The sequence below is a fragment of the Meriones unguiculatus genome, chromosome 7 (assembly GCF_030254825.1).
Source record: "Meriones unguiculatus strain TT.TT164.6M chromosome 7, Bangor_MerUng_6.1, whole genome shotgun sequence".
NCBI lineage: Eukaryota > Metazoa > Chordata > Mammalia > Rodentia > Muridae > Meriones > Meriones unguiculatus.
This window is the reverse complement of record NC_083355.1, coordinates 9,990,733-10,003,683: the sequence shown is the minus strand read 5'-3', so window position 1 is coordinate 10,003,683 and position 12,951 is coordinate 9,990,733.

Below are 12,951 nucleotides of genomic sequence, written 5' to 3'. Positions count from 1 at the left end.
ATTCCAATATCATCAATAGGAGACAATTAGAAATACCACATTAGATGAGAAGTATTTCCCGGGTTGAACTGCGCTGAGAACATATACTTGATTAAAGCGTGAATCTGTTCGGCATCTGCTGCTTGCTCCGAGAAGTTTGGAGAAGGTTCAGGTGGAGATAGGTAGTAGGATTTCACATGTCAGAGTTAAGAATCAACACCCGTGAACTTACTGTTTTCAGCCAAACATGTTACTCAGTCTAGACCTATGCTTAAGGCAGACTTTTTGAACTAAAGCCCTCCAGAACAACACTCTGAGGCTTAAGCCAATATGTGATGATTAAATGCCTTGGCGTTTTTAAGTATTTTACTAAGCACAGGAGCTTAGGAGAAGAAGGCATCATAAATCTCTCGCTCTCTGGCCCACATATGGTCTAATAACAGAACTTAGAATTTGAAACATCTTAATCCTTTCAGCTGGAGGAAGATGAGCTCATGTCACCCGGCAACATCCTTCTTTAATCAGACTCCATGGCCGTGCACTTTCTCTGAGCAACATGATGTATATTTCAAGGAGGCTGGAGCAGCTCTGCAAGTTGAAACATTCTAGTGACTGATGTGTGTACAAGAGAGAGGAAGGTCGCTCTTCTTTCAGATTAGTGTGTTTGTGACAGGAAGCCCAATAGGAGTTTGGGAGTTTTTAATGTACAAAATTGGCAGCATTTATTACCCAGTATTTTACTAGGTGTGAAGATGATACTGTTTGATGTTTTTAGAAACAGTACTAGTAACAATATCTTGTCGTGTGTGTGTCCCACAGCACATGTGTGGACGACAGAGCACAGCTTTCAAGAGTTTTCGTTGAAGCAGTCTCTCATTTCTTTGCGTGCTTTGAGCTGGCTCATGAGCGTCCAGACGATTCTCCCATGTCTGTTTCCCATCTCTCTGAAAGAACTCTGGGGTTACAAATGCACGTCACCGCATTGTGCTTTACACGTGGCTTCCCCGGCATTAGACTCAAAATGTCAGGTTGTCAGGCAAAAGCTTTAACCTCATGAGCCATCTCCCCCGCTCCGGACACGCTTGTTGGCATAACCATGACTAGGTATTGGGTGGGGGTGGGGATTATTTTACTTGAACATCTAAAACTTCCCAGTGGGGATGTCACTGACAAAATGACGCTCTCCCCAGGCAGCCATTAACAGCTCTTGGTTTCCTGGTCTCGAGAGTCTCACCCATCAGTGTTGGTTAGTTTTTGTCAACCTGACACAAATGAGGCCCGGGAAGAGGAGATCCCAATTGAAGAATAGCTTCCTGCACATTTGTCTGATAGGTATGTTGGGGGGTGACATTTTCCTGATTGGGCCCAGCCCAATGTGGGCAGTGCTCTTCCTGGGCGGATGGTCCTGGATTGTATAAAATAAGTAGCTGAGGCAAGCCAGAGAAACAAGCCAAAACGCTTAGTTCATCCATGGTTTATGCTTCCTGATTCTACCTTGAGTTCCTGCTGTGGCTCTCTCACTGATGAACTATGACCTGTAAGCCAAATAAACCCTTTCTCTTCTCAAAAAACTTTCGGTCTTAGTGTTGATCACACCCAACAGAGAACAAATTGGGCCACTTGGTTGTAGCTACAAGAGGCCCAGTTTTGTAGAGGTTTTGCGCAGGTAAAGATGGCTGCAGTGAGATAGTGTTCAGTTTTAAATACAATCTGACAACTACTTCTTTTTAAATCCTATGTGGTAAAATATCCCCCGTAAAACTTGGTAACAGCACGCATCTATAAAAAGAAGTAACTTTTGAAAAATGAAGGAAAAACAAGCACGGCGCTCTCTTCAAGGAAACATTGCTGTAATTTGAATGGTAGAGAGCACCACTCAAGCAGACAGAATCATCTGCTAGGGACTAATTCTTCTCTAAGAGGAGGGTTTCCCTGCTGAAACAAGAGCGTTGTTTCTATGACCACAGCTTGCCTGACAAGAATAAGAGGGAAAAGTTGTCGGTCCATCATATGGAAAGAGTCAGCCTATCAGAGGAATTGATTGTCAAATCACACCTTGTCCATCGCCATCTCATTTTCCAGTTACTATGAACATAAGTCAGGAGGCTCACGCCAGCCTGTATGGCCTTCCTGCATACTTCTGCATTTCAAAATCTGTTCCACAGCCCAAAAATGCAGGACTTGTGTTCTATGCTTGCTCTGTGCCTACTGTATTGCTTTAAAATAAGGTTTCAAAAAAATTGAATAAAAGTGCCTAACACCATGAATTTTATTTATTTTAACAACTTGAGGATAAAATGCAGAGCCCAGTTTCTTTAGGTGTAACTAAAAAAAAAAAAAAAAACTGCCATAGGGGAGGATAGCAAATAATTTGAGGGCTCCGAGGAGTGTTTATCTAACACAATAAAGCTCTGATTTTGATCCCCAGCACTTCATAAAGTGAGTGTGTGAGTGCATGTATGCACGCTCCCCTAGCTCTCAAGAGGGAGAAACAGAAGGATCAGGAGTTCAAGGCCATTCTCAGCCAGACAGGGAGTTTGAGGCTAGCCTAGGATATATGAGACTCAAATGAAACTAGGTGTGGAGGAGAACACAAGACTCAAAGAGAGGTAGAAAGAGAAAGGAGAGAGAGAGAGAGAGAGAGAGAGAGAGAGAGAGAGAGAGAGAGGAGGGAGAGAGAGGGGGAGGAAGAGACGGAGAGAGATTGAGGGTGGCGTGACCTATCACAGGAAAAGTGAAGCAGAAGTGGAAAAGATACAGGGTATAGGGGCTCCTGGTTCGAATTAATTAATCACCTTTATTGTGCATATTTCTTGTGTTAAGATTTTAGTTAGAGTGATAGCTATCTAACCACACCTCCATGCACTCACCCTTATATATTTTCATGAAGCAGCGATGCCAAACCTCGCTGGTTGGAATTATTTCTACTAAGCCTCAAATATAGCCCCAGAGAGGCCGGCTTCAGGAGCAACAAAAATAGCACTCCAGTCTACCACAAAATAGAACGTTTCTGCTACTAGTCTGGTCCTTTCTGACCAATGTGATTTGTTTTGTGGGTATTCCAACTGGCATTTAAAAGGTGGAGAAAGGGCTGGGAGGATCATTCCAGAAAATAGATTACGTCTCCCTGCCTGTGCAAAGCAGCTGAAGAAACAGAGGAGGGCGACTGTCTGGTGGAGGGCTATCTTGCCGCCGCAACCACTGCGCATTTGAGGCCGTTCCCTGTCCTAGAAATTCCCAAGTGACCTGTTGGAATTGGGACCATTCAGACCAATACAAGTAACAAAAAAAAAAAAAAAAAAAAAAAAAAAAAAGAAAGAAAGAAAAAGAAAGAAACCTAGGAAAGAGTCCACTGTTAGGACTTTTCATTTGTGATCTGTTACAAAACCACTTCTTAACTCGGTGCCAGGACAATGCTTCAGGCAAAGTGAACGGTCTGTCGGGACAGGATTCTTCGGACTGGGTCTCCTTTGTGTGACAGAGGAGGAACCTTCTTTCCTTTTTAATGACTTTGACAAGAGCGGGGAGGAGGGCATCACACCTCACAAAGGACCCATTGACACAGTTTATGACTTGTTAGAAAGCACTTCCTACCGTGGACCGCCTCTTTGAAGTCCTCTCTTTGTTCAGTCGTGCTTGTTATGGTTTCTTAAAGATGATGGCAGAAAGAAAAAAAAAATCTTACCTACTGCTCCTATGGCTAACCCTCTACACAGAATGACAACAAAATACTTCTGCTTAAGGGTTCATGAGTAAAATATTAAATTGCCAAAGTCTCCCCCATCACTCTTCTGGTTGCTACAGCATGAAGGAGCACCAATGCTTTCTCACTATCCCACTATGCACGGCTCATCCAGATCATGTGTTTTTTATGGGACTGTGCATTGGGAGGGGTGTAATTTAGTATACAGATTATTCGTTCCCTGTCATCATGTGTGATTGTGTGTGTGTGCACAGGGGTGTGCTGGGGAACACATACAGCTTATGACTTTCATGCCTGCTCATGTTTGGTTGCTGAGGGATTGCTGTTCATCGCATAGAATTAGCTCCTTTCCTGCTGCCCTGAGCATGTGTGTTTGTAAGGGTACGCCACTTAGCACTCAAAATGTTGGTGTAGTCCCAACGCCGCCTTCTTTTCATGCTCTTAAAATTTCAAGATAAAATTAAAATAACGCCTGCTCTGATTTTACACACACACATGCACACACCACCACCACCACCACCACCACCACCACCACCACCACCACCACGACCACGCACCGCCAACACTACCATATTTTCCCTCACCATTATTTGGGACACTGCAGCAGCTTTCCAACCAACCAACGCTATTTTAAGCTTAAGGAAGGCAGGAGTGTCACTTTACATTACAGATTTCTGGGAAAGCATTTTCTGTCTCTCTCTCTCTCTCTCTCTCTCTCTCTCTCTCTCTCTCTCTCTCTCTTTTCCTCTCTCACTCCTTCTCTCTTGTATTACCAGCAAATATTTTCCACATGTCTAGGTATGGTTCTTCTCATAGATGTCTTTTTTTTTTCTTTCCCTGTTTAGTCCCTGGTGGCCTAACAATCGCTGGAGCTGTTGCATCCACCTGGCCCCCAGCTGTCCAGCAGGTCCATAAAACCATGCTGAAAGCTCACAGTGTAGGATACAAACACCAGCAGAGGAAGGAAAAGTGTCAGCAAAGGTGTCCCGAGGAAGAAACACAAATACTGCCTGTGTTCTCTGTGGCTGAAGGTGGATGGCTCTGGGTGAGCAGACGCTCCGGGAATGATTTTATTTCGGATCGCAAACACTGGCGGCTCCCTAGTAAGATGTTGCGTGGCTCTCCAATCCATTCCCTCAGCCCGGTGGGTGCTCCGAATGTGTTTTACTTCACAGTAACTTTTCTTTCGAATCAAACCTCAGATTGGCATCCACTGAGGATGGAACATTGCCCCAAACAGGCTTTGGCACGGAGTAGTAATTAAAACTGATACAGCTGTGCAGTGTAGGGAGATTAGGGTAATTCCCATTGCTTCTCTCTTGAACGTTTCAGAACAAGGCATGAAGGTTTCATGTGCTCTGTCATTGGAGTGAATTGATATCTGCATCTATTCCTTTGGATGTAAGACTCCAGCACCACTCATTATCATGGGATTTTGTAACACTTTTTTTTACTTGAAGTAAGTTCTCACTAAATTGGTTGTTTCCTTCACTTTTTTTATTGTATTTATTTGCTGTTGCTCGAAATGAAGATTCTAAGAATTGGTGTCTTAAAAATAGATTGTAATTAGAATATAAATTAACTGAAACTGCACACACTTTTTAAAGCACACTTAATATCAGTACAGCTCCTGGGAGGGTTAGTTTTTGCCATTTGGCACAAACTTAGGCAAACCTGGGAAGGGAGGCCCTCAGTGGGAAGGCTGCCTCCGTCAGACTGGACTATGGTCATGTTTACGGAAGCCTTTCCATGATCAATGATTGATGTTGGGGCGGGCCGGCACACCGTGAGAGGTGCCGCCCCAAAGCACTTGGTTACCAGGAAGGTCAATCAGTGTCTTCTGAGGAAGTCAGTCCGGGCCCTCTGTGAGTTCTGCTTCACTCCCTACCCCTGGGTTCCTGCTTTGGCTTCCCTTGTTGCAAGGCTGTAGCTTGTAAATGAAATAAAGGCCTTCTTCTCCAGGTTGCTTTTAGTCAGCATTTTATCATAGCAAGAAAAAGCAAACGAGAAAGCCATGGTATATTGAAAACTGCAAAATGCTTTGGCTCTTGGCTCAAGAGCCAAATACTCAGGCTAGAGACACACCCATGCCCTGCCAGGAGCCCACAATGTTCCAGGCCTCCAGCTTGACAAAGAGATGCCCCCTCAGTTTCCCTTCTTGCTCCTAGCCCTCTTACCCACCTCCCCTTCTTCCTACATCTTATCGCTTCCCTTGTTACCCTCTCCATCCATCTCCTGTCCAGTTTCCTCTCCTCATCCACTTGTGTCTAGTCTATTTCCCCTCCTGAGTGACATTCCGGCATCCTCCCTTGCAGAAGAGGACATGAAGATGGAAGAGATGGAAGTGACTACCCCCTAGCCAGGTAGGACTAGTAGGAGGAGGACAACACCCCACTGACAAACCTGTGTTCCAAAATTTACCCTGCCTACGAGAAGTGCAGAGATAACTAGGGAACAAAGATGGAGGGGAAGTCCAACCAATAATGGACCTAGCCTGAATCCCACCCCACAGTAGAGAGCCAGCCCCAGACACTAATAATGACGCTCTGCTCTGCTTGCAGACTGGAGCCTAACTTAACAGTAGTCTGGATGGATTGGGACAGATGCTGGGACTTGCAGACAAGCATGGGGCAGAGCTCCGGGGGTCCTGTGGAAGTGTTGGGGAAAGATGAAAGAAAGGACCTGGAGGGGACAGGAACTTCACAAAAAGACCAACAGAGACAACTAACGCAGTCTCATGGGGGCTTTCAGAGACTGAGACATCAACTAAGGAGCATGCATGGTCTGGACCTAGGTCCTCTGCAGCTTGAGCTTCATATGTGTGCCTGGTAAGTTGGCGGGGAGGCTGTTTCTAACATACACTCTATTATCTATTTTTTTGGATCACTTCCCCCTGGAAGGGCTGCCTTGCCTGGCCACAGGGGATGAAGATGACTTGATGTGACTTGATGACTTGATGTGTTGATATGAGGAGAAGGGACTCTCCTTTTCCGTGGGAAGAGAGAGGGGAAGAGGAAGTGGGAAGGAGGCACCCTTGGGATGTAAAACAAAATTTTTTTTAATGCAGTTTATTCAGGAACCTTGAACAATCATCTGACCCTGGGGAAAGCCAGCCCACAGCTTAAATAGCCTCTGGGTAGCCAACCTCAGCGTGCCACATGGGCAATGCAGATAGGTCCAATTTTTAAAAGAAGATAAATTAAAAAAAAAAAAAAAGAACTCAAATACTAAGAAGGGGTAGATGGTAAATTTCAAGGAACAATAGATAAGTCCACAGCCAGGGTAAATTGGTACAACAGTTTATGTACCAGTTTTCCCTGCATGTAAAGTACCTGGGAAGATCACCTTTGGGTGAGGCCACACTGTTTTTATTGTTACCCAACAGCTTTTTTTATTTTTTATATTTTTATATTTTATGTATTTTTATTTTATATATTTTTGTATTTTCATATTTTATATTTTTTATTTTCATATTTTATATTTGCAGAAGTCAGTGGAGCACAGGGTCTTTGGCTGGACTATTAAGTTGGGATGTCTGGAAGGAAGGGCTAGATGCACTGGTTTTGAGTTTTCATCACTTGGTTTGCTGCATAACTTTGTGTATTTACTTAGAATCAGTAGCATTAACAGCAGCCATCTACCTTTCAAATACCTTTCAAAAACTGAGAAAATATATGCAAAGTTAAATAGGTTTTGAATTATTATTCCCTAACAGAGAACTCTTCCAAGTTCTAAACTTTCTGGATTTCTGCTCATTAAGAAATATCTCTTGAGTGTGCAGAGATGGCTCAGCAATTTGAAGAGTCAGGTTCAGTTCCCACAATCCACATGGCAGCTCACAACTACCTGTTACTCCAATTCCAGAGCACCAGACTCCTCCTGGTGTCTGCTGGCACTGCAGACACATGGTACACATACACCCACACAGATAAACTCTCATATACATAAAATGAAAAGTAAATAGATCATTAAAAAAGAAATATGTCGTATTTCAATGAAAATCCAAATGAGCCTCTGAAAAAAATATCTTCTTCATAATAATTGGAGTCATCTACAGAATTCTCTTACTGATGGACAATTAGACCACAGATCAGACTCTCCTTGGGAAACACAAATAGTCCAAAATTCTTAGATGTGGTGGGGGGGGGGAGGGGGCAGGAAGTAGACTGGATCATGAGAAAGAAACAGGGGGAAAATTCCAAAAAGTCAAGGAGAAGCACAGTTCTACCATTACAACATTCAACTCGAACCAGCTCAAGGGAGGGAAGGCTGATATGGAAACTTGGGAAAATGAATGCAGTTCTGCAGAAATTTTCAGATAGCAGCCACAGGAAGTAATGTCTTAGTAACACATGTTTCATTTAAGTGGTTGTGAACTGTACAGATAATCCGCTACTTGGGAAACTGAGAGAGGAGGTACATAAATTCTGGACAACATAACAAGACACTGTCTCAAAAATAAAACAAAAGGGAGGAAAGTAAAGAAGGCAAGGAAGGAAGGCAAAAAGGAAGGAAGGCAGAAAGAAATGAAGGAAGGAAAATTAAAGGGGGGATTTTAGAGGAGAAAGGCCAAGATCTGTATATACAACCATGCAGGTAAATATGCTCTATTAAGTATCTCTGTCTCTCTCACATTTGAGAGGGAGAGAAAGAGAGAGAGACAGAGAGAGACAGAGGCAGAGGCAGAAAGACAGAGACAGAGAGAAGTTTATTAAGTACTTTGTGGCCAAACAGCAGTAAGGATAAATCTCTTACTGGGCAGTATTTTGGCCAATCCACTTGGTCATCTATGTTGTATAAATTTAAAATGGGGCTGCCCATGGGTTCAATCCACAAAGGTCATCTCACCAAGGCCATTCTATCTACTGCTAGTGGTGGCTCACCTGACATCAACAGGTACCAACATCACAGCCTCTCTTTCTCACTCTTATCTAATTCCTGCCATGTGTCCACCTGTTCTTCAGTGGCATCCTGAGACAGACACTATTCCACTTTGATTCATGACATGGATATGGATTTATCTCAGTCATCATTCATTTTTTAGGCCTTATAGAATATCACATTACCAGCATGGACTCTAGGATGATGTCACATCTGATAAAGGAAGATGAGATGTTTATTAGCAAAAAGTGTGTGACAGCAGACAGGTGTCATTGGGACCCACCATTCCTACTGCATATCACAATGTATCAACTCTGCTGGTTTGGAAGCAAATGGCCTCATGAAGCATAAGCACAGGCTTTAGTTTGGAGATGATACCCCATTCTTAGACCATATCATGTACCTTCAACAAGGGCCTCACAGATGATATTGTGGTGTCAGCAGGTAGACTGTATGAGTTTGGGAGTTTTGGATTGGTCACACACCTGTGTAGATCATTTGTGTTCTCTTCTCTTTTCAACTTTAAGCACTATGATCTCTCAATCCACAACTGTAGCATGGAAATGCTTCCTGCATGATACACAGTAGGAACTTAACTAGAGTTGTTATACATATTTGAGATACCTTTACCTGGTAGTAAATCAACAAGTATCAAAAGTCATTACCGTATGGAATTAAAACATTCCTACAGTACAGGATAAGCAAGGAATAAATGTGCCACAAGGACATGCTTTTGATGCCTATCCCAATTTATATTTTATATTTTTATACACTATATTTTGGTCATATTCCCCCCCACTCCAACCCCTCTTAGATCCCTCTTTCTTGTCCATGCCATTTCAAATTCCTTCTCTCTCTTAAATAAAACAAAAACAAAAAGCACAAAACACAAACAATGAAATCCATTTTGTGTTGGTCAGACAACTATCTCTGATCATGCAGCCTATTGTGGAGTTTGGTTAATATTCCCGGTGTCACTCAATTAAAGAAAATTGATTTTTCTCACCCCCAACAGCAATAAATTGCAAACAGCTTCTTGGTTGAAGCTTTGTGCCCACTTCCCCCTCTCCATGCTGGGATTTTATCTGGTTTAAATTTGTGTAGGTCTTATGCATGCTATCAGAATTGTTGTGAGTTCATATGCCTCTATCTTCCCTGTGGTCTAAAAGACAAAAACAAAACAAAAAACAAGCAAACAAACAAAAAAACTTTTTTTTGGAGTCTTCTGCCATTCCTGACTTAAGTATTTCTGCCTCTTCTTATTCTTCCAAGACCCCTGAGGCATAGGAACATTCATTCCTAAAGGCAATGTCTGCATCACATCCCACTGTCCAATTTTTAACTAAGAATGTATTAAAGGGGTTGTTGAGGTTGTAACAGAGCCTGAGGACTTGGGCGCTTTCATACTTAAGGTTACTACTGTTGTGATAAACACACTAATTTTTTTTAAATCAACCTGGGGAATAAAGAGTTTGCTTGAGCTTAAAATCCACTGGTTTCTATCTCTGAGGGAAGACAAAGAAGGAACTCACAGTGCAAAAACCTAGAAACAAACGGAAGCAGAGGCAGTAGAGGTAAGCTGTTTACTCCTTGCTCCTCCTGGCTTGCTCAGTTTGCTTTCTGATACAGACTCGGCCACCTGCCCAAGGAGGGCATCACTCAGAGCGGACTGAGTCCTTCTATCATTTATCAAGAAAATATTCCCCAGGCTTGTCTGTAGGTACTCTGATGGGGAGATTTTATCAATTGGTGTTCCCTCTTCTCAGGTAACTCCAGCTTCTGTCAGATTTTCCAAAGGTTATCCAGGACATAACACAAGATGCTGAAATCTAGTTAAGTAACTGATATGTGCCAAAGATGATGTACTTGAGATAACATTTATGACTTAGTGTTCCTGCAGAGCTTCCGTTTTTAAGAATTACACATCTTTTCTGTGATGAAAATGTCTAACCATTCCATTTGAATGTAGGACTTTCTTTTACAATATGTTTTTTAGGAACCTTTAAAAAAAGATTTTCTTTATTGTAAGTGGTGTGTGTGTGTGTGTGTGTGTGTGTGTGTGTGTGTGTGTTTTGTATGCATCTGTGTGAATGCATGTTCATTCACAGACCAGAAGAGGGCACCAGATTCCTCTGGAGCTAGAGAAACAGATTGTTGTAAGCCACCCATCCTGGGTGCTGGTAGCCAAACTCAGCTCCCCTGAAAGAACAGTACCTGCTCTTAGTCACTAAGCAACCTCCCAGCCTCCCAATATATTCTGGAAAGTCTCTCTGATAAATGTTTATACATAGTAGAAACAGACTGAGTTTGCTGGGGTCACCATATCCCTGAATTTAGGAAGCACTTTCAAAAATACCTCTTAATATTTCACGCATAACTTCAATCTTACTATTACAACTCCCTGTGTAAAACTGACTGTCTTAAGACTCCTTAGGATGTTAGTCACATAAAACTCATTTCAGATTGGCTTACACAGTAAAGAGGATTTGCTAGATTATATAGCAGGAAGTCTATGCATAGGAAGGACCTCAGTGTGTGTCAAAGAACCAACAGTCACAAAGTGTCACCACTTACAGACTTGAATTGCCTTGCTCTGTCTTCACCACATTAGCTGCATCATAAGTCAAAAACCTCTCCATTCCAAACCCCCAAACCCCAGGTCATGGAAGTCTGCCAATGACAATAAGGCTATGTGCTTCCTCATTCTTGTTAAACAGAAAACGGTATGTGTCTGGCCCAAAGAACAGTGCATGCTAAGGCTTGCTCCAACTGGTTGACTTAAGCTTCACTCAGTGATGATGGTCAAGAGCTAATCAGTACTGATGGGTTGAATCAACCACAACCCAATTACTAGATAGGGAAAGTGCACTTTCATCGAAGGGAGCAGTTCTCAACCAATGGGGGTCAAATGACCTTTTCACAGGGGTCACATATCAGATATGCTGCTTGTCAGATATTTACATTAGGATTCATAACAGTAGCAAAATTACAGCTATGAAGTAGGAACGGAAATCATTTTATGGTTGAGGGATTGCCACACTACCAGGAACTCTATTAAAGGGTCACAGCATTAGGAAGGTTGAGAAACATTGACATAAATGGTGCTGGCTTTCCTGGGTGTGTGTGTAGAGGGGAAGGTGGTTAGCAAGATGAAGGTCAATTGAATGGATCAAATCAACCATGTTTGTCAGAAGCACGTTTATTTTCCAAAAATGAGCAAGGTTCACTTTCACTCCGAATAGAGATGAAGAGTAGAAAAGTAACAAGTTACCCATCATTCCCATAGAAAGCAACACTAAAGTGCTTTAGAGTGAGTCCTAGATAATAATTTTCGAAACCTCACAGACTAGTCTTTACCACACAACCCAGCTTTGTGAGAGCTTCTGTCCAACATTACCTACAATTTTGGCCATTGTCACAAGCCTTGATTTTCAGACTGAGGCGTGGGCCACTGCATTCCTATGATGTGCTTCTGGGAATAGCATGTTAACAGAGATTCTCTGTCTTCTTGTCCATCACCAAAATGCTTAGCTCAGAGAAGCAGGGTCCTTGAGTAGCTCCTTCCTTATAAACTCCAAAATGAAAGTTTAACTTAAGTTTGTGTCCAATATCTCCTTTCTCAGTAAACTGATGCTTTACTATATGATATTCCAATGAGTCTTTCAAGAGTAATGTGTTTTTTTTATGGTTGTAAGCCACTGACTTCTGACTGGAATAGAGGCCTGAGCCACAGAAGGACTTCATGTCTTATATTGTAAACCTGGTCAAAGGCTCTCACTCTGGTGGCGTTTTTGCTAAATGCACATGCTATCAAACTACCTTAAATAAACCATATGTAAACATAAACATGCACAAACCATATGTATGTTTATACTAATAGGTTTGTCTTGCTGCCATTCTCAGAGAAGCTTCATTTGCAGTGCCTACTAGTTAATGCAAAGATTCAAAACTGCTTAACATGCCAGGAAGCAGTGATGTGAGTTCCCAGCTTAGATTCTTGATGGAAGAGTGAGCAGGAAAAAAAAATGAAAGAGCTGGAGAATGGGAAATAGAGTTGTGAAATGGTATATCCTGGACATAACATGGCTAATGTCCACATCAACCCATAGCACCTACAGTTAACCTGCATAAATCTGCATAGTCAAAATTCCAGCATGGATACGGAAGACCCTGTCCTCAGCTGATGAGTTATTGGCAGTTTTGTTGCAGAGGGAAGCAGAGTCACTGTTGTAGGTGACCCATGCCCCAGTGGTAGGCCCCACACCTATGTATGTGTGGTCAGCACATACTGAACTCAGGGATCTGCTAATAATAACAGTAATTTAAAAAGAAGACAAGAAATTGGGGGAGAAGTAGGCTGATGGGTGAAGGAGAGGAATGGAGGGTTA